Source organism: Talpa occidentalis, unplaced genomic scaffold (genome assembly GCF_014898055.3).
Source record: "Talpa occidentalis isolate TD23 unplaced genomic scaffold, MPIMG_talOcc4v2.1 talOcc4.14, whole genome shotgun sequence".
In the NCBI taxonomy this organism is placed as follows: domain Eukaryota; kingdom Metazoa; phylum Chordata; class Mammalia; order Eulipotyphla; family Talpidae; genus Talpa; species Talpa occidentalis.
The window spans coordinates 9,432,547-9,439,245 of record NW_023601433.1 but is presented as its reverse complement, the minus strand read 5'-3'; positions in this window follow the sequence as shown (position 1 = coordinate 9,439,245).

Genomic DNA, 6,699 nt, shown 5'->3' with positions numbered 1-6,699 from the left:
CTCATCAGCATTCAGGATCTAGGAGGCCAGTTAGACCACAGTAGACTGTACAATGTGAAAAATACCAAATTCCCTAGGACAGGAAGCCAGACACAAGAGGGAAAGAATCTCTGAGACAAAGAAACATAATTGATGTTCCCTTCCATCTCCAAGGCTGATTTCTATTTATTATTACAAAGTCTTTGGAGCATAAAGTTTGGACGGCGCCTTGTTACCCTGGGAGGCACGCGACTGAACAAGGCATCACCATCATGGCTTCCTTCACAAAATTTGTTTACCAGAATTGGAGAAGCTCAATCATTTCAAAGGACTTTGAAGTGAGAGGAAGAAGATGATTTAAGCTCTTTTTTCCCACCCTTAATGTCTTACTTTTGAGATTGAGCAGACTTCAGCTAACTTAGGAATAGGAGTGAAGTGGTGAAGTCGAGTCTGTCTCCACTTCCCTGGAGGCAGAGTGCATTCTGTACGGGGCCACTTTCATCAAGCACAGCTAGCTGACTTTGAAAATTCCTCCTGAGAAACAATGATCAGCGGACCCTTCTTACATTCATCTAATTTCCAAGCCTTGATGTGACATATGAAATAAGAAGAAAGTGACAACAAAAATCAATGTGTCTAAATAGTCTGGCTTCGAAACATACCTGTCACTGGCTTAACTCAGAAATTGGGTGGCATATTAGATCTGATATCTTTTTTGTTGTGTTTCTTTTTCTTTTTTGCTTCAGAATTTCTTTTAGCGCCTGCAGAGAGAAAAAAGTCAGTAAGCCTCTCTTTTGCTTGCACAAAAGGGAGTGTGTCTTATTAAAAAGAATTCAAAATTATAAACACACAAAATGGTCAGTGCCTGTCCCTCTTTGCAGTGGCTCTTTATTCTCTTCTAGATCAACATGCTCTGATTAAAATGAGTTCTGCCACAGCAGAATGAGTCCATAGGTTTTGAAAATTATAAATTAAAAATGGTCTCTGGAAAGGTATTATGTATTTTAAGTTATGGAAGTAAAATCTATTGGAATTTATAACTCTATAAAACTCTATAGAAAACTATAGAAAAACTTTATAGTTTTTCTATTGGAATTTAAAGGTAGAAGAAAACTAATATTAAACTGAATTTTGAAGATTCCTTATAGAATACGATAGGAAAGCACAGAGTTCTGTACACTGGCTATCAATTATTTCTCTATTTTTACAGAAACTTTTGTTTTTCATGACGTCTGCCCTTTGAAAATATCCATAATACACAATAGAACTGGTAATGCAAAAATAAAGTACCTTGCTTCAGTCTGAAGGAAGAATTCAGTCCTTCCCTGCATAGCATAAAGTTTGAAAACTACTTAAGCACATTTTTCAACAAAAGATATCCTTTTAATAAAACAGTCAGCACATCAAGAAAAATGAACACTCTAAAATACAAACATATCGTTTGGTACTTTATGAGTATTTTTTAAAAATACATAATTTGCCAAAACAAAAAAATGACAAAGATGGTTGTCTACTTTTAAACAAAGCAGCAAAAGCCATTCAACCTCCCATTCACACATAAATGCATTTTCCTTTCAAAGGATATTTACCCTTTAAGGGGACATTTTTAACCTTGTGACACCATAAAATTCCATGCATGCAAAGTTATTTGTTTTTATTTTTCTGACATTCACTCTTGATCAGATATTTTCCATGGGTTTTCTCATGTTATCCAACTAGAGGCATAGTTTTAATAGTTTATTTTAATGCTTTGATTAATAGGATACAATCTGTTTAAAAATAATATTAGTGTTGGCATTTTGTAATAAATTACAGGAGCTGAGCAGACAGGTTCTCTTGTGCCTTTTTCAAGTGCCTTTCAAAATGTATTAAACTATGCAGTATTTGCTTAAATCTTCCAACTTTTAACATTAGCTAAGCGTTAAATGAACTTTTGAATTTGAGGAGGGTGTTTGCCTACGATGTGGTGATATGGGGAGAAGGGTTCGTGGGGAGACTTGAGCATTTCAGTCCCGTGATCATAGGTGCTGGCAAGTCAAACCCCAGCACCCGCTGTCTGGGAGGCTCGGCCACGGCCATGACTGCTCACAGTCTCCAGCAAGCCAATTTTAAAAGACCAACGTGTTCTTTCCAAAGTGGCAAGAGTTACAGATTCGCTCTCTAGCAGGGGCGTTAGCCCAATAAAGAATCTGTCCTCCCCATGTATGGTGATTTTTTTTCCTGTTGTACCAGACCTATAAAGTTAAAACAAAACCTACTGAGGTTTTTCCTGCAAAACTAGTAACATCAATGGCTGACCTGCAAAATAAAATATTTCTTTGGAAGAGAAACGTACACAAATGTGCTAGGAGTCTCTTTTGTAAAGTACTCACTAAACTTATCTTTACAAATTCTCCAGTACTCAAAATACACAATAATAAAATTCCAGGAGAAAAAAGAATGATGTAAATGTTTTACAGGAGATGCAATTGTTTTTACCATACCTTGTAAACAGCTAGAGCAGGCAGCATCCAATGCCCAGGATGAAAAAGAAAAGGTGTGTTTTGGGGTGGGGGGAAATGGGAGAGGACACCCTAAAACAAGGATATATCAAAGACGCTGAAAATTGAAAGAATTCATTTCAACCATCAACAAAGGACAATTAATATTTGCGAAATCTCATCTTGAAAAGAATTTTGTTGGCTGTTTATTTTGCGAAACTGACAGAATAACTTATTCTAAACCACGTTCTAAGTGGTACTTATAAAACACTGGGACGCGGCACTGGTTTTGACATATTGAGGGTCAATTGTGTGAAGAACCCAGGCAACAAACCCATCAAACAGCAGTAAATGGAGGTCTTTGTCTTTAAGTTATGAAGAATGTGCATGTATTCGATCCTGACAGCCAGCCGTCCTGCAGATTTCTGGGCATAAGACAGATGGCAGTGCAACCCAGCTAGAATCCACATCTCTCCTCTTTCCCTCTGGGCCTAACTCCTATTATCCACTTGTAAATTAACCTGTCAATTTATCAATCAACACCATCTTGATTCTCCCCTGTTCCGCAGCCCAGCCTTGCAGTGAATTTGCCTCGTAAATAACTGGGAGCCCCGTGTTTGTTAGTATTGTGAATGAGTTTATTATCACTTTGATGGCTGCTATGAATCACAAATGCTGCTGAGAGGCTGATAAGAAAAAAGTACATGCACACATTAACAGGGTTGAAACTATTTTAGAGATAAAAGATGGAGTAACCGTGATAGCAAATCATTTAAATTGAAAAAAATGACTAAAAATTGTATTTGTGTGTGTGTGCTTGTGCCTCTGTGTGTGTTGGACAACCCCCTGCTTAAAGTCAAAGAAAAAGAGGCAGAGAAATGAATCGACTCTCATTTGTACTGTTCAAAAAAGTATCCGCAAGACCACATAGTGGACAGCAAGGTGGCTGCAGGTTCTGGCAGGACAACTGCTTTATTTAAAGGTCTAGGTGCGAACTTCAGGAAAAACCAGACTCCTTGCTAAAAGATGAGTTGGTCGAGCTTACTTTTTAAATGTTGCTTGGGAGCTTTAAAAATGGCAAACAAAAATCTAAAATACATGTGCGTTTAGATTTCTATTATGTCATTTTCTTTTGCTAATATCCAAAAGTATACAATATATTAAATAAGTGAGGCATTTGCTAACTTAGCACATTAATAAACAATTAACGTTAAAGTGTTAATTATTTTGCTTTCCCTTGTCGTCAGTGAAATAGTTACCTATTTAATAAATAAAATTACACTGAAGTCACACTGTAAGGAATATTTCAACAAATCATGTATATGCAGAATATATATGTTCAGTGACAAAATGTATTTGTCTACAATATAGGTTGTATTATCAGATTTTTAAACATGATTATTCTTTTCATATGTAAGATATATTTATACAAATCAGTATTTTATAGAAAACCATGTCCTGTTCTGTAACTAGTACCCATGTTATTATGTCAGATTGTACTTTAAAAGACCATGCTAACCATAAAATTATGTGCTTACTCATTTAATTTTAAAAAGCAATTTTCACAGCTTGTAGCAAGTAAACTTAAGACCAGAACTTTTAGATTCATGGACATATGTCTCTTCTTTAAAAATGCATTTGATATTCTATTAAATGACCATTGCATTTTAGATCATATTTAGTTTTCCAATATTTCCAATTTTGTGTATGGCTTTTGTTGGAAAAGTTTCTATACATGGATCCTAAAGACGAACAAGAATCACATTTCTTAAGAAAGAAAATAGAAAGTTAAATGTAATACAATTTTATTTCAGTATACAAATTATAAATCTTTGTAGGTGATTTTAAAATGTGAAGATTTCCTGGTAATGTTATTTAGGCAGAACATCACAAATTATTGCAAGGCGAGGCATATGGTTAAAGTTCTCAAACTTGCAAGTCAGAAACAAACTATTAATTGCCACATGGGAAATACTTTGGCACAATTAAGGCACTGCATTCAAAAGGATGACTATTTCTGAACATTATTATACCCAACATGTCATCGGTAGAAATGTGATAAAGAATGAAACTATTTGTTAGAATGCAATTTAGAGAACCCGATAGGTTGTCCATTTTATTCAGTTTATAATTAAGATAATGTTTAAATCTGAAATGAATTCTATATATGCATGTTCAATAGGCTATAGCTCAACAATAAGAATGGAATCACATCTCATTTTATCGTAAATTGTGTAATAAGCGATAAGGTAAAAACTAGGACTAAAATCCTTCCAGCAAAAATGAAACAGAGCGACCTCAATTGCCCTAATTCATTCTGCTTTTTTCCTTTTTTTTAAAGTCTCTTCATTTTCCCTCTGTTCACACTATTAGCTTACACATGAGTGCATTATTAGAAAATAACGAAGCAAAACAGGGAGAGTTCGAAGGAGCGGGAGATAGGCCCTTGGACAGCTGAAAGGTATTCTCATTTCATTTGTTAGGAGTTGCAAAAATAGTTTTATAGCTAGGGAGGGACAATGACCTCTCTCTTTCAACATGCTTGGTGGTTGGTCTTTTGAGGGAAAAACTAGGGGGTACAACATCTGGTAATTTGTGTTACTGAGCTTAGCTGAGGTCTTAACGATGTAAGCAGATTATTCTCGAAGAAGAACAAAAAAAATTCCGGAAGCCTCAATGGACTATTTAAAGTTATTAGGCAGTGCATTCTAGCACTTCAGAACTCTTTTCTGACTCATTTTCCCTTTAAAGCTATGCCTTCGAAGCAATTTTTTTTTTAAGTTCTACCTCCTTCCAATTCCAGTTGACTTTTTTGGTGGTCCACAGCTGTTTTGTCATTCACACTGGCGTCCTTTTTTCCATCACAGCAGAAATGATTACTTTGCTGATTAAATTTTCTCCTTCAGAACTTTAGGAAGCTCTCCTCCACCCTCGGGAGTCATTGCTGACCAGAGGGTCGAGCAACACCAAATAGCAACAGCCAAGCTTCGGCAATTTTAAAGAAAAGAAAAAATGTGGACGGGAGCTGTGTGTGAAAAAAGTGACCCACCCTGTGCAGGATTCCAGGCCAAAAAAATATATATAAATAAATCAATAACAGATAGTATTAAGTACTAGCTGTAAGATATTCTTCCCACATGCATCCTAAGTTTGTTTCTTACCCTGATAAAAATGGTATGGAGTCCATGTCATCTATTTACATCGCCCCTTGTAGGAAAAATAAATAAATAAATAAATAAATAAATAATAAAAATGAGGTGAATTGTGCAAGGATTGGCAAGATTCTGAGAAAAAGGAAAAATCTATATTGAAGTAAGTAAGTGGATAAATATTAAGTTGAATATTCAAGTTGACGTGACTTAATTCTGGCTACAATACATTACTGTGATTTTAAATTTTATCTCAAACCATTACCAGATTGAGGTATAGACACAAAACATGGACTCACAGATTGTAGCCTACCTGGAGAGCAGGACCCATTAGGCCTGTCACCCCCATGGGGACACAGACTCGTGTGCTCACAGACTCTGCCATGAGCACATTGCTTTGCTGCTATGAAATGGAGAATGCAACAGTAGTGGACCCTAGTCTCTACCTCTCCCACACCCACACTCCTGGATGGCAGGACCTTGTCTGAGATCACTGGTCTTGAAGTCAAAGGGCCTCACAGAACTAAGTGTGTCTGTGTGGTGGGGCGGGGAGGGTTGCGGAGGAGAGACAGACAGAGAGCGAGAGCGAGAGAGAGAGAAATCCACACTCAGTAAGCTCTCACACTGGAAAAGAATACCAAACATTTTTTTTTTTAAATCTGAGAATAGTTACACAATAAAAAATACCACTAGTAAGAATTTTGTTAACATTTAGACAAACTGCTGTACATTAATTTATAGGATATTTAATGTTCAGTATAATTTCCTACCTTACAAATTGTTCCTACATTTTGTCTGGATTTGGAGGAGTTACAAGTAACAAGAGAGGTGTGTGACACATCGAACATGATTCCAGAACAGATTAGTTTTGAAGAAGGCAACAGACTAGATATATTTGCATTTTATATTGTGTTATATCTCCTTCAATTTTGCTTCGCTATCTTCTAATTTTATCATATACAAACTATATATAATTAAAGGTCTCATTAGGTAAGAGAGCAATCACCTTCCCAACATACTCTAAGAGGTTTGCTCTTTTAATAAGATGGAGATTTAGATAAATGTTTTTCAATTAAACAAAAAGGTACACC